Genomic DNA, 23,346 nt, shown 5'->3' with positions numbered 1-23,346 from the left:
GTTATAAAACGTCTATTGAAGCCATTTCTGCTTACCCCTCAAAGTAAGATAGGAGGTATTTAAAATACAGATTAGTATTTATGTAATTTGCTTGGGAAGAAATGGTCTCCGTTTTAATGGAGAAATATATATTTCATTGCCCTTTTTTGGAAATGTAATAGGTTTGCCTGTAGGGAGTAACTTCATCATTATTCGTTCGCTCTAGTAGGTCTTCAGTGGCCCTCATAGTGGCAGCTAATGGCTCCTGGAGCTCCCAGCTGTGTGAGTTATTGCGCTTACGAAGGATGTGCGACGTAAAAACAATTAGTCTTTGTAACTGCAAAAACTAGATTATCCTGACCATCAAACTCGGATGTGCTATTCCAGCGACCTCCCCTTGCACTTCAATACTGCCTTAAAATTGAAACGTTGACCTGCTTTACGTAGTGGACTCATACGGTTTTGCGATACCTTAAAAGCGCATGTGTGGGTGTATAAACACGTCACTTTTCCGAAGCAGAAATCTGATTTTTTTTTTTAATTAAAAAGGGGTTAAAAGGCCTGCGCTTTCTGATATTTAGATTTTTGCATTAACAATGAATTTCAGCAGTAGGCTTTCTCAAAAATATTAATAGAGCAAACACTTTTCGTGCGGATAGGGAGTCCTTCGAAAACTCGCTGGATATAATTCAGTGAATATATCCAGTGCATATAAAAGAGTCATAAAAACTGCGCATATTCTTATAATATGATTGATTTTAATTTTATATCTTTCCCAAACGCCAAAGACAGCAAAAATTTTCGATAGAAAAATCTTATATTAGTTCAGCAAAGTTCTGAAAGGACCTGTTTCTTCACTGAATTCGCAATTCCATTTAAAAAAATTGATTATAATCAGTATGTACAAGAGTGACCTCAATATAATGATTCGGTCACTTGCCACCACTTAAAAAGGTCTGAGTTCGAATCACTGCAGGAATTTACAACGGCTCTTTTCAATTGGGTTTCTCCACCCGTCATTCGCTTGCGCCTCATTAGTATGGGCTACAGTTAGCCGATTTCAGGTGAAGGGAGTATAATCCCCCCCCCCCCCACACACACAACCACCACCACTGTGATACTGCTCGAAAGCAGATTCGTAATCCTGTGAATTTTAATACAGCTATATGTGGGGATTCCCAGTGCCTTCCGCTCCTGTGTTCAAGGCCGGTTTGCCTGTTTGCGGAAAAGGAAAAAACCAAAAGCTAATTCACGGAAAATCCTCGCACCTCCACTTTAGATCAGCCAGCTCAAACCCAAATGGCAAGTCCGTTATTCATCCAAATTTCTCTGTCCTAAGACCGGACTCGAACCCAGACCTTTACAAACGGGTTCCATGTGACTAAACTATTAGTACTTTGTATTTCATTTTTCTTCAATATCATCACAATGAACTACACTATAATGGCAGGGATACAAGTCATATTTGAAGTCACTTGTTGGCAACCATTTTTTAAATATTGCTCAGCGCCCTAGGGACAAGGTGGAAAAGCTGACTAGTAATTTGGAAACGCTGCGTTATTCACCATCCTGCTGTTCTAATCGTGACATTAGAAATAGTCCACTGAATAGACTTTCGTCATGTCCAACAGGCTCAATGTCAACCAATCCGATAATCCACAGAAAGTGAATGAAAACATCAATAAATAAATAAATAAATTTTCTGTTTATACTCCGGGACGACCACACGGTCAGAGGAGTTATAGTTTTATAGCAGCTGAGCGTGGCAGATGAATAAAACAACCTTTTGTATCGTTGATCCCATCATCATTTTGTTTTATTTTATTTTATTTTTATTTTACTCCTGTTATTTAATTTATTTCCCCCCTTTGTAAGTCCCGCTATTTGTTTAGCTAATTTTTTAGCTAATTTTTTGCTGTTATTGTCTGCTCTTGTGACGATATTGATTAATATTGACATTATTACTGACATATACACTATATTGTCAAACGTATCAGGACACCTAGAATTTCTGAAAAATGAGCCGTACTCGCCATGTCAGGAATAGATACAAAAAACAACTGCGCTCAAGTTAGATAACCAGATCCCTGATCGTGGTTCAAGCCCCGACTGCTAAATACAATAAACGATTGTATCATTATTTACTGTGAACTCCTCTGACCTGGTGGTCGTGCCGGACTATAAACAATAACATTTTTTTTATTAACGAAATCCAGTAGATGAGGAACACAGGATACCATATTTGCAATCAATATGCACTATTGTAGCAAAGCTGCAGCACTGTCGATTAATGGTGGCTGCGGTAATAACCAAATGGAAACGTCATGGTGCTACTAACCGGAACTGATGGGAAGCCGCAGGAACTGATATTAGCACACGGACAATACGTAGGATATTAGTACAAGGACGATATGTTCGAAAGCTGCATTACATTGGATTTTACGGAAGGAATGCAACCCACAAACCGAACATCATGGTATGCAATGTACAACCCATCGTAATTGGTCCTGGAATGTTGGAACGCTGTATTACAGAGTGACGAATCGTAGTATATGGATTTTCCGATATGATGGTAGGGTTTTAGTCTGATGGGTGTCCAAAGAACGTTAGTTATCAGTGTGTCGTTCGAAATTTGTTGGAAGTGCTGACACTGTCTGGAGGGTTGTTTCTCGTGGTTTGGACTTGGACCATTGGCTATCGTTCCTGGAACAATGAATGCCATGTGGTACATTGACATTCCGGACAATTACTCCGGCCGACCGGGCTAGCCGAGTGGGTAGAGTACCTGCCCGGCAACCCAAAGGTCGCGGGTTCGATTCCCGCCTCGGGCTTGGATCAAATACTGCAAAAACCTTGGGAGGTGCAATATGGCCACAGAAGCCGATGCGCCAACAACTACCAAATCAAAAAAAAAAAAAAAAAAAAAAAAAACAATTACTCCCTTCCTATAGTGTGGCATCATGACATTGTAGCGTTTCAGCATGACAATGCACAGTCTGTAGTGATTTGGTTTGAAGGCTTGCTCATGCAAAACCGTCATTGGCCTGTCCAGCCCACTAACCTTAACCTCGCTGAACACCTTTGAAATGAACTGGAACGTCGAATTCGGAGCAGGCCAACGCATCTTCAATAAGTAGCTGAATTGATCGCTACTGAAAGAAGAATGTACCAAAATACCGCCTTCCTGTTATCAAAAATTGGTTCCACATCTCGACTAGGATACAGTGTATAATTAAGACCAAAGGTAGGCCGACACGTTATTAATATTGTATAAACTATAAAATATTTAAGGAGAAAAGCCTCATGTTACGAGATAGAATGACTAATGAATTGGTAAGTGCGAAAGCATGAATTAACGTAACTATCTACCAAAGTAGTTAAGTTAAATTGGCATCGTTTTGAATATATCTCATATTGTGAATATCTTCACAACGAGTTGCCATGGTATTGTACTACCTCGAATAAGTAACACTTCGCCAATGGAAGACTACTGTTACTTATACTCGGCGGATACCACCACCCAGACAGCACCGTTTCAAAGCTTGTTGGCTTTTCATAGGTGAGTGGGCAGGTACCCTAGTGTTGCAATAGTGACAACCCAGTTATGAAGTATAACTTCACAATATGAGAGATGCCTGAAGGTGTGCAGTAGTATAAACTATAAAATATTTAAGGGCAAAAGCCTCATGCTACGAGTTAGAATGATTAACATATTTAACAATTGATGCTTTCGCACTTACCCATACGTGAGGCATTCTATCTCGTAGCATGAGGCTTTTGCTCTTAAATATTTTATAGTTTATACTACTGCACACCTTCAGGCATCTCTCATATTGTGAAGTTATACTTCATAACTGGGTTGTCACTATTGCAACACCAGAGTACTTGCCCACCCACCGATGAAAGGCCAACAAGCCTTGAACGGTGCCATCTGTGGAGGGAACCCTGATAGCCACAGAATTTCCGAGAATAGGTAACAACAGTCTTCTCTACTGGGGAAGCGTTGCCTATTCGAGGAATTTATGAGTTTTTGAGTAGATGAGGAGTAACTGACCCTTTCTTCCTTCCTTCGACGGTATTCCTTCTTCTTCCTCTCCTACTATCACCTTCCTACATCTTTTTTGCTTTCATAAATCTAATAGGGACAGTATAAGGATAACAGAGATCTTTATCCCATACTATTTTACAAACGGTGCCGTCTAGGTGGTGGTATCCACTAAGAATAAGTAACAGTAGTCTTCTCCATTGGCGAAGTGTTACTTATTCGAGGTAGTACAATACCATGGCAACTCGTTGTTAAGGTATTTACAATATGAGATATAATCAAAACGATGCCAATTTAACCTAATACTTTGGTAGATAGCTACGGTAATTGATGCTTTCGCACTTACCCATACGTTAATATTGTATCAATAAAGGTTCTTTGAAGCCTTCAGATGTCCGTTTACTTTTGGCAATGTAGTGTACATACATTGTAACTAGGTATCTTTTTGTACATGTATAGTCTCAATAAATACAATGAAATAGTCACTCGTAAGGACCACAGTTAAATACAAAATTAGGATACTGTATTATTTCCAAAATTTAAAGGACGGTTCAGTTAAAAGGAATGGGATTTATTTCGATTTATTTTTTTAAGTTTGGGATATTTGTCATCTGGACCTTTTTTTTGTTGTATTTGGGCTGAAAATTTTGAATTTGATGTTAACATTTGACTAAGTATAAGTACTACCCTTTAGATTTTACGATTTCTAAATGAAATTTTTTTCAATTGCTTTTTTCTCAATGGGAAAGTTGTTCTTTCTCGGTTTTCTTTAAAAACTTCATAGGTGTATTTCTGAAACGAATATAATATTTTTTTTGAAAAAAATAAAAACAAGCAGAAGCCATTATAGTACTGATGAGTGAACATCACATGCAACTGTTTTTACATTCTTTTTTTATTTATTTAATATTTAATTATTTTTATTTATTTATTTATTTTATTTGATCAAATAAAATCAGTTTATATTTGTCCTCTGATGAGTTTTTCGACTTAACCGAAGGCGGGGAACGACATTCACAGTGAGAAAAACAGCAGTTGATTAGGCAACATTTTTATGTAGAGACTGCAAAATTCTAAGCGGTACGGTAATAATTTTGTCTAATTTTAACATCAAATTCATAAATTTCAGACTGAATATGACAAAAAAAAAAAAAAGTCCAGACGAAAAATTTCCTAAACCTAATACACTGGTGTGCAAAACTTAAGGACCAACACTATTTCTAAAGGTTACAACCACAAAAATCTTTACTTAAGGTACTTTTTACTGATGAGAGTAGATTCAGTCCCAGCAGCGATTCTGGACGTCAGCTAATTTGGCACACGGTATCACCACGCAAACGTCACTGAAAGGGATCGATATGGCGGTCGAGGTGTTCTCGCTTGTGGAGGCGTTATCTTGGATGGACGTACACAACTCCAGATACTGGAAGGCGGTACTGTAACCAGTGCACGCTACTGTACTGAGGTAATCCTTCCCCATGTGCGTCTGTTCCTATGTGCCACTGGCCCCGAGTTCGTGTTTATTGATGATAACGCCACAACACATTGCACTACAGCTGTGATATGCTTTTGGAAAGTGAGGACATTGTTCGTATGGATTGGCCTGCCAGTTTCTACCGATCTAAATCCCATCGAACACATATGGGACGCTCTGGGTAGACGCCTAGCGGCATGTCCACAACCACCAAAAATTGTTCACCAGCTGAAGATGGCGCTGACAGAGGAATGGATGATGTTACCGCAAGAACTTATCAACAACATTGTTCTAAGTATGGACAGGCGGTACAAAGCCTGCATCGACATTAGGGGTGGCCATATCTCCTACTGAGCACCACTTCTTCCCTTTGTTCCATCTTTGGCAGTGGTGCATCTGTATCATGGCAGCCTAGTGCTATGTTGCCATTTTTGAATAAAGTCCCTCTGTACCGTTTTGTTTCCGTTGTTGTGTCGGTGTTGTTTCCTTCATCATTTCTGTACCTCACGAAGTTCCTTTGGTATGCTTTTCCCATATCCAGGCCATTTCTATGAGAAGCTACAGGTGAAAACCTTGACTGGTCCTTAAATTTTGCACACTAGTATAATATGAGACATGGATCAGGGCACTTTAATTTTAATTGATTTGTTTTGTCTCCCCACATCTGGTGGAAAAAGACCTGAGTTCCACTCTCATTAATAACGCGAGGAATTCTTATGGATCTTTTTCATCACATGACTGTGTTAGTAGGGTTCAAGCGAGGGTAGCTTTGTGTTTTCCCCCCGAGACATTCGTGTTTTTTGTCCAACAAAACAGCAAAACAGCAAACCGACCATAGAATCCATACAATTTACAGACATAATATATATATACGGCGCAATATGATTGCTGATACGCACAAAACCCTACTACATCCTACACTCCCCCCAGCCCCAACCAGTAATATTATAAAATAGATTAACAAAAATTTAGCCTCTTCTTTCTATAAAAGAGACGAGTTATGAAAAATATTAAAGGCTTTTTTCATCTAACAGCTGGTTTTCTTTAAATAACTCAGTCCTGGGGCCCTCGTGGGTGGTATAGTTGGTAGGGTCGCCGTCTTCCCCACACCGGGTGGAAAAGACCTGAATTCGAATCTCGTCGATGACGTGAGGAATTTTATGGGCCTTTTTCACTATGTGGCTGAGTTTGTCGGTCTCAGGCGAGGGTAGCGCGGTTTTTTTTTTCTCTCCCGGAAACTCAGGTTTTTCGTCCAGCAAACAGAAAATCGACCTCAGAACACGCAATTTACAGACAATTTACGTGGAGCAATATGGCCTTAGTCGATGGTCTTGGCGCATTATAGCCTTAGATGCTAATGCCCCAATAAAATCCAAATCAATCAATCAATCAAACCTTAGTCGCTGATGCTCCTAAAAGCCAACTACAACAACAACTCCTTGTATCCTCATCTTCACAATAGAGCATTTTCGGCTAAGTCTCAATTGCATTAACATCATCTGAATTCCAACCGAAAAAGAAGAATAATCAGGAATATTAATCATCAATTTGATTATGAGTATACTTGTTCTTCGGATGTCCTCTTCATTGCTCTTCAGAAACCGTATGAAATCATGCCGTTAGTGGGGACGTAGTGGCAGATAGTAATCGCCCATTAAATACTGAGATAAATACATGATGAAAAATGTGAAAAGAAATGGATATGAAGATTGCACCGCTTCATCAGAAGTTCCAGTGAAAATACTAACCTTGGAAAAAAAAAAAAAAAAAAAAGTTAAAAATGAAACTAGAAAAGTTATGACAGCACAGAATTTCATATTCATCGATCGATATAAAATTTCGCAACACTTGATGGAAAGTCAAATGACGCACAAAATCCATCGTATTAAAGCACACCGTATTTAAATGTATTTGTTGGAGAGTCGGTATTTTTACTGACATACAGAATTTTACTTGTAAACGTTAACGAAGCATGCGATTGACGTCATGCAGGTGTTTAAAACAATATCATATGGGAAATATTTACAGCATTAATGAGTGTGTTTGTTATATTAATATAACAGATATTGCACAAACTATTTTTATTTATCTTTTTAATTTATACTCGTATGTACACTAACCTCCATCATGTATAGGGACACTTCACTTCTAGGAAATAATGGCTAATTCCGGATGGTGCGAGGAAATCACAAAATCGCCCTTAATGAGCTGACTCGAGAGGCAGTAGGCGCCTCCGTAGCCAGGTGGGAAGGAGCAGCAGTGCGTAGCACACTCTTCTTGATTAGACCGGGGTTCGAGCCCGTCACCACCAAATACGGAGGATGCGGAAAGGTCAGGAATGACCACCGCATATTCACGGAGCAATATGGCCTTAGTTGCTAATGCTCCTAAAAACCAAATAACAATCAACAACAAAACAAACGAGAGGCAGTCTGAGAAGGGTGTATTAAGTGCAGAAACAATAATTAGAAAAATAGTTCATAGAATGGTTTACCATGGTCGCGCAGCTGCTCGTAAGCGGAGTTCTCTCAGCAATGCAGGGTTACCGCATATGGTGGTGCAGAAAATGAAAACATTGGACATTACAGTGGCAGAGGCGCCTCCGTAGCCAGGTGGGAAGGAGCTGCAGTGCGTAGCACACGCTTCTTGATTAAACCGGGGTTCGAGCCCGTCACCACCAAATACGGAGGATGCGGAAAGGTCAGGGAATGACCACCGCATAACCCGGAGCAATATGGCCTTAGTTGCTAATGCTCCTTAAAAAACCAAACAACAACAAACAAACAGTGGCAGAACTCTTTGAGAAATCCTTGCTGCATCCTTGATAAGGTTTACACGTACGACTGTGTCTCAAGAGTATCGAAATTGGTCCAAATAACCAAATAACACCTAGCCGACAGGGATCCTCTGGATGGTGGATCCCTGTCGGTTCAGGGGCATACGGTTCAGGGGTTCAGAAGCAGTAACACTGGGCAGTGTTTCTGTTTCCTAGTCTGCCGAATCCCTGTTACTGATGTTTCAAGATGGGAGGACCAAAAATGACGAAAATAAGATAAGTCTATGGACAGGCGTTAACGGTGCAGGCTGGTTGTGGCGGTGCAGTGGTGTGGAAGTGTTTTCATGATACCAATCGAGCAACATTCTAGTGGCTTATGTTACTTATCTTTCCCTGGCGAGTATCAGAGTGCATGTAAGCACTGTCTTCCCCCCCCCCACACACACACCTGGTGGAAAATCGAAACCCATCAATGACACGCGGAATTTTTGTGGGTTTTTTTCCCCACAGCCTTAGCTATAAAAACCATGCAACCCTTGCTTGAAACCGACTAATTCAGCCACAGCGTGGCTGAATTAGCCGGTTTCAAGCAAGGGTTGCATGGTTTTTTCTCCCGGAAATATAAACAATATATACGACGCAATATGGTCTACGTAGCTGATGCACCTAAAAGCCTCCAACTGGAGCCACGTTTTAGACACGCGCAAATTACATCTTCGCTGTTCAGCAAGAGACGGAGGAGTAGCCAAGGAGTTCTAGTTTTCGAGGCTTTTAATATTTTAATTGAAACTTTTAATGTAGTGTAAGTGGAGATTTTGATAAGTACTCTTCTAATCATTATTGATGTTGGACTATTTGGCAGTTTTGGCCCAAGTTGGTATTGACACTGTACCGGTAGTGATCGAGAGGCAGGGTTGTGAATGTTAAATCATGTTTATTAGCAGCTTACCAACTCATTTCATCAGTGTGTAGCCCTGCAACTGTTACACTCAGCTGTTCCAAATCCCACCATACCAAATGGACTTTGAGTCAAGTCCATCTATTCTGGTTATTCTTCACTTGATAGTATAAAGTGAAAATCATAAAATCATAGTATAAAGGAAAATTCTTAACTTTAGTTTCCAAAATAATGGGAGTAAAAGATTTTGCCTAAAAAATATGGATTGAGCTTTAGAACTAACCATTTAAACCTCTAATTTCAATATTGATTTGTTATCTTTTCCTATGTATAAAGGCTGTGTTGGTGTCTGTTCTCGGGGAGGGTGTTTCCTGGTTGATCTTATATACTTAACTTGGGATTATAATTATTGTCATCATCATCATCATCCAATTCACAGTATCACGGACGTTAAAGTATTCAGTTTTCGTAGGGTTTTAGGAACATCAGCGACTAAGGTCGTACTGCTCCATGTTTTTTGTATAGTGTCTGTAAATTGCGTGTGTTCTGAGGTCGATTTTCTGTTTGCTGGACGAAAAACCCGAGGAGAGAAAAAAAACCATGCTACCCTCGCCTGAGACCGACTAACACAGCCACGTTGTGAAAAATACCCATAAAACTTCCTCACGTCACCTTGTGAAAACAAAGACGGACTAACTCAGTCACCTTGTGAAAACAAAGCCCATGAAACTTCCTCGTGCCATTGACAGGATTCGAACTGAAGCCTTTTCCACCCACTGTTGGAGGACGGTGTTTATAACCACTGTTCTACCCGCGAGGGCAGGTTAAATCGATTCGGGATGATTTAGGCCATGCTAAAGTAGCCGCTTTATCTTTGGTTTTTCTCTTGATCGAGTAAAGATTAGTTACATCACTATGACTTATCTAGATTTCTGAAACAGGTTTCCTGAATTTGGCATTCAAAGTTTAAAGTATCTGAATCCAGCAGATTTATTTATAATTAGCCAGGAAACGTCTTCTTCCCCAAATGCTAGCAGATTTAAAGATAACAGATGACAGTAATATAGACATAAAAATGTACTGTGTAAAAAGTTTTTATCCGCAAAATAAAATGCTGTATTAGGAGTGTATACCTATATAATGAAATGATTATCGGCTTTCGCAAATAGGGATTTGTAGCAGGAACGCTGCAATAAAATCTGTGTATTTAGGTTACCTGGGCGCACGTGTATTAAAAATACCAGTACAGCAAGAATGATACGGAAAGGCTTTGCTCAACTGTCTTTTCCTTGAAAGATGGCGACAAACTTCAACTGTTTCAGAATTGATAAATTAAAAAAAATATATTTCACAAAATGTTGCTAAATAAAATTAACAATCTCCAATTCTGGAAAATGTTCAGAAAATCGAGAAAAACTATAAATTGGGGAAACTAACTTATATTTCATTATTCAACTCTTTTTTTAGATTTTTTTTATAAAATTCGTCAGAAATGACAGTCTCGCTATGAATAGTTTTCTTTCTGTAAAAGATTCTGCACATTTATTTGCACAGTCAACCGAACCCAAAATATCTACGTATAGTATATAGTTCTGCATATTGAGGCAATTGCTTCGCGTACTGCCATACTTATATATTCATAGATAGATAGAAATTCTATACCCGAATGTCTTTAGTAGGAAGGGATTTCCCTTTCAGAAGTTCTGTTGCAGCTTGATTAGTTTGGCTCGATGCCACAGGAGGACACCTTAGAGTTGCCAAGAAGAAATAACGTAATATGACTGGGTCTGGTGCCTGTCACTGTACGGGGAGGGTTTTCCTTCTGATAGCGACGATGACTGGCAAGAATCTGATTCAGCAACCTCTCGTGGTCGCTGACAGCAGATGATGGATTACCTGCCACCCGATAACTTACCGCTATTCTATAGAGTTGGAGAGATGTGTGGAGGGCGCTAGTAGGAGGAAGGAAGAAAGAGAGAGAGAGAGAGGAAAAAAGGAGTTCCTTTTACTGATGAAGGAAAATGTGAAGAGTCATAAAACTGAAGAAATGCAATTGAATATTTCCTGGCTAGACTACTCTATTCTGCTCGTCAGCTGCATTGCTGTTGAAATAAAGATACATCCACACTGACTGGCAACGAAAATTAAGTCTAAAATTTAAACCTTTTTAATGTGAAGTATAGAAATACTCCCTGTGATAAACCTTGTAGCTAATAATTCTTTTGAAATATTCTTTCAGTTGTTGGCATCAATGTTAAAGAAACATTTTTCCGATGTTTTTTAACTTTTAAAATGATAAAGTTGAGATGCGTGCGCCACCTACCGGATAGTCTCTGAAGTAATGCTAATTTTGCATTGAAATTCCTCCAGTTGTAAGCGGTTACATTTTACGGATTTAATAGCTGGTTATCCTTTACTTTTTATATCCTTCCTACCCTATTATAACAATGAACTAGTTCGGTTACACCACTCTTGCATCATCGAAGCAGATGACGTTGTCGTGATAAGATTTGGATTTGACGCTAGTGATTTCCTGGTGTCAGCACGTTTAGTTAACAGAGCACAGATTTACGCAGCCATTTCTCACAATTGTCTTCGAGGATACTTTTTTGAATAACTATAGTTTGATTATAAGACGTCAACTTTATTAACTAAAAATCGCGGCAAATGATTTAAAATTTTTGTTGCTAATGGGATGGAGTTCTCTTCAGTCGGTGGTAGAAAAACATGACTCGCTTCCTGCTGAAAACAATACCACGTAACAAAAAATCCACCAGGAGTGATGTAGGACAGTTAATGAGAACATGATTTTTTTTTATTATTATTTTCTTTTTTTACAGTGAAATCCTTAATACCTATGTTGAGTTGGCCCGTCTTGGCCAGTAAGCATCTCAAGTTATCTTCCGATTTCAGATTCAAACAGGTCTTTTGTATCTATGAAGGCATTTATGCTGTTTGAGGATGTCTGTTGTAGTGATCTTATCACTTTACTTACATCAAATTAAAGAAATAATTGCAAATTACCGGCCTGTTCAAGTCGACTTGAAGCGAAGCCTACGTCACACAAAAGACCGATAAATGCCGATGAATTAGGCACTTTCTACTCCACACCAGCGTTCCCAATTGACATGAGAAAGCTATTTGGCTCTTGGTGCGCGCATGTGTGTGTGTGTCTCTTAGGTCTGGCTCCGACGACGTTAGAAAAGGGGGGGGGGGAGTATGAGGAAACCAGGCGAGACCGTACCGGCCAGCCAGGCGGGCACCTTGCCAGCAGTTGGTGCATGGTATCAACTCAGCTCGTGAGAGATAGTCGGGAAAATGCCGTAGCTGGTTTGAGTAGCCGAAGGGTTAGAAGAATAAAAGATATTTTCTGCATGATATGGACGCTGATGATGAAGTTATTTATTAAAATAAATTGCTGCTTTAAAATATACAAGTTGAAAAATGTTATAGAATAATACTGTTAACCATTGGTGGGAATGGTTTGCGCAATAGGCATGAATTGCAGCCAAAAATACTTTACCTGTCTAGCATATATTTAGCCCTTTTGCGCAATATTAAGAGGTAAATGTAATAATGAACGTTCTTTGCATTCAGGATAGTCTTGCTCATCTGCAGCCAGTCAAATACCTTTCGCTTCTCAGCCTTTGTTATTGTGAAACTGCAAGTTTGAATTTGTACAATTTAACATAGTGACTTTAACAATGTACCATAGAGGGCGCAGTAATTCAACAAGTAGGGGAATAAGCTTAGAGAATGAATTCTTATCGTGTAAAATAACCCGCTGCAGTTCTGAATACGTAAATACTTGAACGTATGTGGAAACATTGAAACAAGCCAAATCATTTATAATAATCAACGCTGTGTTTATTAGCATGATAACTGAAAATTATTTCAGCAAGCGAAAAGAAATTGACTAGCTACAGTTAAGTAACACGATGTGGGTGGAACCAGCTCTGCCCCCTTCCGGAGGTAACAAATAGTATCCTTACGACTTCCTACTTTATTGGGGATTTTGCCTCAATAGTGTTGAATCCGGAACTGATTAATTGAGGCACTTGATAAACCAATGGAGAGAGAGAGACAGATCAGCAGCTCCCTCGTGCTTTAAATTACATCTGGAAGGTAGTGAAAATATTGGCCAATTAAGCTCCTGTATACTAAAACAGTAATTTTAATTAGACTATCCTAATTTAGTATTTGCTATTACTATGACTCAAAAGAACTAGTTTAAGAACTGGATAGTTTTTTTTTTCGAATATATTTTCTTCAAAAAACTTTGAATAAGAAAATAAAATCTTTCGTGGTGTAAACTAACTGTAACCAGAAACTTTCCCACATTAAATATGTAATTACTATTATAGTACAACTCTAACTAATAGTAATTATTTCCTATAATGCAATAATTTGATTTATTTAACTACAACTACTATTAGTTATAGACTTATAGTACAACTCTGAAATATTTTCATATTCCTCTATTAAGTATCTCTTAATGAACACCAACATCATCATCAGCCATTTTCAATCCACTGCAGGATGAAAGCCTCTCCAGCAACTTTCCAGTTCCTTCTGTTTTGAGCACTGGCCATCCATTTACTACCCACAGACTCATGAATTTCATCTATCCATCTCCGCCTTTGTCTTCCAGGTTTTCTTCTAGCTCCTCTTGGATACCATTCTGTTATTTTCTTAGTCCATCTGTCATCATGTCTTCGAGCTATGTGTCCTGCCCAAGACCATTTTAGTTCTTTAGTTTTGATAAGAATGTCCTTTACTTGAGTTTGCTGCCTAATCCATGTGTTTCTCTTCTTATCTAACAGTCTGATTCCCAATATGATTCGTTCCATTCTTCGCTGTGTAGTTCTCAGCTTCTCTTCCATTCTTTTGGAGTGCCCAAGTTTCACTTCCATAGGTCATGGTGGGGAGTATACATTGGTTCATTATTTTACATTTCAGACAAACTGAGATATTGCTCTTCAGTATGTGACTATATTTGACATATGTGACTATGTTCACATAGTCACATATGTGACTATGTGAACACCAACAACAACTGGCTATAGCGGACTCCAAGGTTCCTGTTCTTAGAACTCCAGTTATCAAGTATCACTGCAAAAGGCACAGATCCCTAATATTGTCTCCTGTGAAACAATAAACAAGTTCATCCTTTGCTACTTCACTTGTTTGGGTAGGTCTGAGTTCCCGTCGGAGACTGAAGGAATTCTTAAAGCCTCTTCAATCGGTGTAGTTAGCTCAATTCAGACGAAAGGAAGGTGATTTTTTTCCCTTGGTACTCTGAACTTTCAGTCTATATAGTATGTATGGAGAAATCAATCCTTCTCATTAATGTTATACAGTAAATCTTGCTTAACATGGCGGATGACTTTCTGAAACATAACGCTTAAAGCGAAAACACGTTAAACGAACAATATATATAAGGAAAACGTGGATAATTAAGAAATTAATGAGACGGTTTTGTAAAATGGATTTTATAAGACGCATTTTAATGAAAACGATTGATTGAAGATGAACCACGACGTGGCACCATTGTGCACGCATATCATCATGTATCTTTAGCCCCCCCCCCCATATCCACACAACGAGAGTAGTCGCGTTTCGTTGTAGTCAGTGTGTGTCGAGTCATCGTGAAACAACTACGTGTTTGTCGACTTGTCACGAAAAATGGAGCGGAAGAATATCGAGCAACATTACGCCATTAAATTTTGCGTCAAATCAAGGAAACCATGACGGAAAAGTATGAAAAGTTATAAAGAGGTTATGGAGATCAGCTTTATCCCGAGCCCAAGTTTTCCAATAGCACAAGGCCTTTCTGAAAGGACGTAAAGTCGGTGAAGATGAACCACATGCAAGGAGATGTCTCAGCAACAACAAAGGAGAATGTGGAGAAGGTAAGGGCTTTGATTGTGTCTGGCCAACGGTTCACCGTTAGATCGACGGCAGATAAGCTGAACAAAAGTCACCGAGTCGTCCATGACATTTGAACAAAACATTTGGGCATGCGCAAAATTTCTGCGAAAATGGTGCCAAAAATCTGACTGAAGAACAGAAGCAAGATCGGAAGCACATCTGCCTCGACCTTTTCGATCGTGTTGAAACTGAGCTCCTTCAGCCAATGATAACAGGTGACGAAACATGAATTTTTGAATATGATCCAGAAACCAAAAGACAGAGTAATATGGCACACCGCAAATTCGTCACGCCTGAAGAAACCACGAATGAGCAAATTCAGAATCAAATTGATGTTTATCTATTTTTTTGATCAGCGTGCGGTGGCACACACAAAATTTGTTACGTTCGTGCCTCAAGGTAAAACTGTCAAACTTTCTGCCGAGAAGTCCTTGAACGGCTACGAAAAAGAGTAGGATTCTGCGTGTTCGACCCGAAAAGGGCAACTACCGAAATTTGCTTCACAACAATGCACCCTGCCATACGCGATGTCTGTTACGATGTTTTTGACCTCTAAAAACATTCCAGTTCACCCGCAGCTACCGTGTTCCTTGAATCTGTTGCCATTCGACTTTTTATTTTTTACAAAGATCAAGAGTCACTTGAAAGGACATCATTTTGGGACACCCGACAACATCCAGAGTGCTGTAACCGATGCACTGAAGGATCTCACAGAAGAAGGCTTTCGGTACTGCTTCCAGAGATGGAAGGAGCGGTGGAGATGGTAGAAAATTTTACAAAATGTTTTATGAAATTCGTCTCATTAATTTTATGACAGAACTCGTATACATATTGTGGATATACATATATTACATACATATTATCGTATACATATTACTATAAAATAGTGGGCTGTTTTATAATAATATATTTTGAAATATGGTAGCCATGGTCAGCTGACGACGTATAGACCCTGTGGGCCTTGAATCCAGGCGTCGAAGTATTTTCTCAGGGGTTTGGCATTATTCAAGAAATATGTGTCATATACTGAGGAAGAGCAACTTCTTTTTGTCATTTAACTGAACAGAAATATTGTTTTCGTTTTGTATATATTATGACGCTACCTACATAAAAAGTTAGGTTACAGTTGAGCAATCAGTTATGTAAGTTTCATTCCAATGAAACTTACGCACCTTGGATATAACAGCATTAATACACTGCTCGAAAAAACGTTTTTCATGAATATTTTATCTTGAACAGTGTCGTCGCGAATATTTGATATAATGCAAATTCCGAGTATCCAATAGAAATTGATCCATCAACTTGCAGAGGCGCACATTATGCAAATTATTTATGTCTATAAAAACACGGGTTGCGACCACATCACTTCATTCCCGTCTCTTTTTTTTTTTTTTTTTTTTGCTTGCTCAGTGGGAAAGCCACAGTACTGGATGTGACTGACTTGCCATCCAGTACCTGGGATGGCAAGTCATCGTCATTTAGATGATTCTTTGAGATGGCGGGCCTTTAGACGACTTGAAGGGGAGGCGGAGGTCGGACGTTGCCTTAATGTGTCACGCAGTGTCGTCCCGGCACTATGGAAGCAGTTGCAGTTTTCCTTTTTAGGAGTTCAGGGTCCATTCCGAGTTGTAGTCTTGTCAAGGGATTCTCTTGGGAGAGAATCCCATCCAGGTTGTTGACTTGGTTAAGTTTGGTTTTCTTTGACGGTTTTGGGGTTTGAGGTCCAATCCGGGTTGTAGGCATTGTTCAAAAATGACTGCAGCTCTGGAGCTGCAGTCATTCTTCGAAGAATGCCCCATTCTGGTTAATGATCATTTTCTGTTAGAAGAACAGTGGCATGGAGAGTGCAACTGGTTCCAGTCACTTGCTAGTTTGTCAGCGCGTATCGGGTTCCTCTTCTCTCAAAGAGTTCCTGGGCGAATTTTGGTGAGGTCTTGTGATGTGTTAGCAGGGCTTGAGAGGTAACATACAATATCGTCGGCGTAGGCCATAAACGCAGGTATCATTCAATAGTGGAATAAATATCGCTGAAAAAAGCAGTGCCGACAACGATCCACCTTGAGGTATACTGACTTCCACCTGTTTTGTGATGCAGTTATTCCATTGCTGGAAGGTAAGGCACCTCTTGGTTAGCAGATTCCTGAGGAGATTCGAGACATTACCCGTGAAACCGTAGTAGTTCTCCAGGAGGCACATAAGTGGCTTACGAGACTTGCACTGAGTCAAAAGCCGCTTTCAGATCCCATCATGAATAACATAGCCTTGCTTCAATGCTTGAAGGGTTTTCAAATTCAGAGCCTGTATGCATGTTATCGGTGATCTTTGTGAGAGTGCGTAATGTATATGCTGAGGTCTCTGGGAAAGGATCTGATTGGCAACCACTTTAAACATGCACTTCTCCAGGCATTTGAGAAAAGGGGTGGAGATTGAAATAGGCCTATAGTCAGCAGCTTAAGATCTGATTTTGAACCTTTGGACTGGGATGACTATAATTTAGCCAAGCGTTTAGGACGACTCCCTGTTGTAAAATTCTGTTAAACAACTTCGTAAGCTCATCGCTGATGAAGTAGAGGCAACTTTAAGGCAAAAGGTGGGAATAGAGTCACTTCCCATTGGACAGGGCGTTGATGGCCTTGGTTAGCTCCTCTTCGCCAATCTTCACGTTAGTGAGATTAGTTATGTCGTAGTGGGCACTGTTCCAGGAGAGGTCCGCAGCTGCACTCTATTTTGACGAACCGGGTTACATGATCGCACAATTCGGCCAGGTCTAACGATTCTGCTGACCGGATGTGATTGGCCGACCAGGATCGCTGGCCACACGCTATCCTCTTCTCCATGAACGAGTTGATAACCTGCTTCTTGGATTTCTGGAAACTACATCTGGCTATTGAGTATGCTGAGTATGATCTTTCTGTGGGTGATCTCTTGAATTTGGCATGTAGTCGTTGTTTTTCTTTAAACTGGTGCATAAGGATGCTGGACCACCACGGCTTCTAGTGTGGACAGATGACGCATATTCTTGGCATGACCACTCCAGCAGTGAAAGACAACCATTTCTGAAGCCAAAACGCAGCTTCCTCTATATCGATTTCACTGAGAGTTCGCCAGGGGTAGAGCCTAAAGAGATCCATTGCTGTTTCAATTTTTAGGTATTTTGGATCATACAGCCTTCCTGATCATTTCTAATACTTACACCTTCCTGATACTTACAGTGGAGGCAGTGTTCTCGTGTGGGGCGGAATAATAATCAATGGCCTCACCCCTCTTCATGTTTTTGATGGGAGGTACCATAACTGCGTACAGGTACCCAGAACGAATCCTGTGTGCAACTTTTTAGGGACACAGTTTGCCCAAATTTTCTTTTCACGCACGATAACGCCATTGCACACTGAGCTCAAGTGGTGGAGGAATATCTTGAAACTGAAGATATCCAACGACTGCCGTGGCCAGCACGATCACATGACTTAAATTCCATCGAACACGTGTGGGGCGCTCTTGGGCGTCGCATCGTACTCCGACAGCCAACTCCTGGGTCATTTGGTGAGCATCGTACTCCGACAGCCTACTTCTTCGAACTTGCTGAGCTGCGCTCCACGATCCCTTGAATATGTAACCGAACGAGATTATGCTATATAATTAGCATAATGGATATTTTACATATATCATATCCTGTGATGTTCGAATAATTTTAATAATGTAGGGCTTACTGCCGTCGTGTGTAGCACTGTTGGTAAAGCTGCCGTCCTCTCACACCTTGCGGAAAAGACCTGAGTTCGAGTTCCGTCTATGACGGAGGGAATTTTTATGGGCCTTTTTCACAACGTGGCTGAGTTGGTCGGTCTCAGGCGAGGGTAGCGTGGTTTTTTCTCCCGGAAACTTTTTTTTTTTTTTTTTTTTGTCCAGCAAACAGAAAATCAACCTCAACACACGCAATTTACAGACAGTATATACGGAGCGATATGGCCTTAGTCGCCGGTGCTCCTAAAAACCACACTAGTCTGCAAAAATAGTATAATATGTAGTTAGTCTATTTTCTGGATGATAAACCGTTTCTTTGAGGAAAAACTAGATCCTCTGCTTGGGAGCTGGTCTTGTCTAACTTGGTCAAAGTATGAAAAAAGGCCATAAAGGGAAGTGAAAATCAAACCTTTTCCAAACGGTGTGGAAGAACAATCTTAACCATTGTGCTATCTGGAAGGATCATAGGCGATTCATCTCGTGTCCATTATTCAGGTATTACTAGGTTTAATTTTGTTTTTAGATCGTATACGATTTTATTACAAGCTGGAGATGGCTGTAGTCTTAGAGTGTCTGCGCGGGTAGCATGGCTGTATCGTCACCGTCCTCCCCACAGCGGGTAGAAAAGGCCTGGGTTCGAATCCCGTCGATGACGCGAGGAACTTTAATGGGCTTTTTTCACTCCGTAGCTGAGTTAGTCGGTCTCAGGCGTAGATAGCAAGGGCCCCCCCCCCAGAAACTGGGGTTTTTCGTTCAGAAAAACAGACAAATCCACCATAGAACACGCTAACAGACATAAGACACAAAGCACGGCAGATGAATTTTAATTATTCGGGGGCCTAAAAATAATAGTATAGTCCTAGAGTGCATGCTTCATTTTCAAGAAAGAACAGTTCACCAAAGAGAGTATTAGAAGAGAGAACCGAATATACAGACTTATAATGTATAAAACATTCTAAAAATTTTAATATTGTAGCTAAAATCTGTATAGTTTTAAGTTCAATATCCAACGATCTCATGGGTCCAGCAGTGATAACAGTCAGTGTAAAACTTCCACCTAGACTATTATGAAGCAAGTAAATCAATCTCTGATAAGGAGTCCACGTTTTTTTTTTTTTTTTTCTGCTGGACACTGATGATTTTTATCCCGGAAACAGACAAAACCTACCGAATACATGCAATTTACAGATAGCTACCGAAGGCTAGCAGCCTTCGCTACTTGGAGCTTATATCGTGTTCTAAATATTTAGTGGTGTTCTAAATAGCACCGCCTAACGCCCCCTATCCAGCTGTTACCATTCATAACTATTCCAGTTGCAGCAGTGCTACTTCCTTAGAGTCTGCCATGTAGTCAACTGAGCATGCCAGTATTCTTCAACCTTGACTGCGAGTACTCTTAGATAAAGAAATCAGCAGACACGAAAAAGTCATGTATGGTAATGTTGCCCGTATCCAACATTCAAATTTATCAAAACGCAAGTTTTTCTTGATTTTATCATTCACCTGGGTGCCAGTGCACACGAACAGGTGTGCACTCCTCGCAACGGATGTCAAATGAGAGAACGCATCGCTATCGTGTTTAGGGTTAATGGCATGTTGCCGAGATATCTCGGGGTCTCCTTCTTTGGTGCTTTGTTGTCGTCTGACTGATAATTTGCGCTAATCAGTGAGCGGTGAATCATAGAACTTTGGTTAATGCATTGATAGCCTCTATTCCATATCGATCGATTGTCTACACAGTGGTTGACCCATCGACCCATGATAATATTCAAAATGTCTTTATTGTTTCATGGCTGCTGCTGCTGCTGCTGTCTGTCTCGCTCGTACTCACTGAGCAATATTCTACCTAGCAGCAACAACCATTTGCTCCAGAAGAACTAGTAAAAAAAAGTCTATCCAAACCTAAATCTAATGCACTAAATGACTTCTACCGTCCATCTAAATGTCGATCACGTATGCTGTTGCTGTGCAACACCATTAGCAACAATAATGAATAGCATTAACCATAATTAGAATATTATTGGCTTAATACTAGTCAGTACTGATTACATTGAAGTTAGTTAGTGGCAGAGGAAAGAGCAGTTTGTGTTAATAGATGCTCTAATAAGTTGTACATTAATAATCCACCATACAAGATTTAATATACTTTCGTAATATTACCTAATTTCCCGATGGGCGTCTGGGGAAGCTTGGGACACGAATATTATACTTGTATTAGTTTAGAGGGTAAATCATTATAGTCCATTAAAACGGTACATTAGCGTTCTCTGTAAGAGAATGTCTGATAGTAATTAAGAGATTCTTTCGTTGACTTTTTATCTTCTACTTTTTTAAGGCTTCATTTCTATTCTTGGTGTTTCTTTTTTTATGTACTTGGATGTCGCTTCAGTGCGCCTTCTTGTGGAGTCTTTACAGTTCATTGACTTCGGAGAACTAATTTACATTTTAAGATGGCAGTTTTGGATTTAATATTACATAATAAAAGTAAACATAAAATGATAGACATTACTTTCCTGTCTGGTTTTCTGCGCAATGGAACTGAATGAGAATTACTAGAACTTCGTTGACTTACTGAATTGCGTCATTTGAGCTAAGACAAGATGGGCATCAGAGAAGTGCCCGTCAATAGGTAGAATTGAAATTTAAATTTCTGAGAAGAGAGGCAACTGCAGAGGGGGGTGAATTAAAGACGAACGTTTCACTAAACGGTTGGGTAGCTCGCATTCATTTCAGACCTCTTCGTAGCAGTTTTCCGCCTTTATTCATCACTGACTGCATGAAATTGGTGTCCCTTCTTCCGTATCATTGTCTCTTGCGTGCTGCAGAAGTAAGAGAAAAGGAAAGATTAACCCTTCAAGTGGAGGGGAAAGAGACGACCAAACCGCAAGTGGAAAATTTTGACCCACCTGAAGAGCAACTTGGAGACATCAACCTTTTCTTGCGAAAAAAAAAAAAAAAAAAAAAAAAGCACACGCGTCTGTCACTCTTAGGCCGTGTTATCAACCTCTTGATATCATTCTCATCACTTGTCTTTGGTTACGGAAATGTGAGAACAAAACGACTTATCCATCGTCTTAAAGGCTTCAATACCCTTGAAATAATTATAAGAAATTCGCAGAGAGAGATTTCTCTTTCTCAGAATTACCCTTCTACTCTCATTTGCATATACGTTTGTCAATTATCTATGGGATGCATTATAGCGAAGTAAATTTTCCTCATTTAATCCAAGAGTTTTTTTTTTAATGTTTATTTGCCATGGATATTGAACATAAATGTGCCCTTTGGATTTCTGGTAATAGTCAACTGCTAACTAAACTGGAGATTCAAATCCTTACAAAATCCGGCGCCTCCGTAGCCAGGTGGGAAGGAGCAGCAGTGTGTAGCATACGCTTCTTGATTAAACCGGGGTTCGAGCCCGTCACCACCAAATACGGAGGATGCGGAAAGGTCAGGGAATGACCACCGCATAACCCGGAGCAATATGGCCTTAGTTGCTAATGCTCCTTAAAAAAAAAACCAAACAACAAACTTAGAAAATCCTTAATCATATAATGCCTTGATATTGAGGCTATAATGATTCATAAGGAGATTTATGAATTTTTTTATCACTCGAAGGTGAGCAGTAAGTGATTCCAACCCGAGGTAACCGCATTCCTCTGTTCTGTAATATTACAAATCAAGGTCCAAGATAAGCTTCACTTTCTCCAACAGCTTATGCCCTTATTTCGGAACGATATTATAATTACCTCAATCCACTTAAATCTGACTCATTTTGGAATGCAAGACCTTTAGCTAACTGCATGCATTCTTACCATGACAATGCGCCAGCTAGAAGCGTTCGTTTTGCGACGGAATTTCAGCAGAAGAAAAAAGATCATGCGGCTTTATCTCTAGATTTGTCTCTTTGTGAAATCTTTCTCTTTGCTGAATTGATAAATTCAAAGAAAAGGGATTTTTATCTAAAATTTTAAGGAGAACATGACGATTTTTAAGAGCATTTCGAAAGAAGAATTCTAGAAATGTTTCAAATGATAACAGTATCATTTGTTAATGGTAGGTTTATATAAACATTAATCTAGCATACTTCATGATCGCACTTGATATACCTTTGAACAGATAAATTAGTCATTTCAGAGGGAAAAAAAATCTCTTTTAACAGACTGAGAGGGTAAAGGCCAGAATCATCAGATCTGCTAAATAATTAAATAGGTAATAAATAACTGATTAAATAGCTAATAAATATTTAATGTGATGATTTATATTAAACTGGAAACAATAGACTAGTTTGAAGAAACAACTCATACGTTTGACTGACGTCATATGCTACCATAGGTGTTCGTCTTATTTTCATTTTATAATCTTTTGTATTTTCCTTTGAGGAATTTGCAAGTTTATCCCTATAAGGATTCTTCAAGGTTATGTGTGTAGCTTGTAATATCCCCAAGGTTATCGTCTCATCGTAATAAAGATATTGTTCTTATTTAATGTCCTGAATCAAACGAGTA

The 23,346-nt window shown here is 39.6% G+C and overlaps 1 protein-coding gene across 1 annotated transcript in view; it reads left to right on the top strand.

Annotated features, from left to right (window-relative positions):
* Positions 1 to 23,346, top strand: part of LOC150083709 (forkhead box protein O-like) — a 94,767-nt gene that overhangs the window by 11,054 nt on the left and 60,367 nt on the right. The window lies entirely within an intron of this gene.

This window comes from Mastigoproctus giganteus, chromosome 7 (assembly GCF_048544385.1).
Source record: "Mastigoproctus giganteus isolate SK-2022 chromosome 7, ASM4854438v1, whole genome shotgun sequence".
Classification (NCBI taxonomy): domain Eukaryota; kingdom Metazoa; phylum Arthropoda; class Arachnida; order Uropygi; family Thelyphonidae; genus Mastigoproctus; species Mastigoproctus giganteus.
This window is presented reverse-complemented; position numbering and strand designations above follow the sequence as displayed.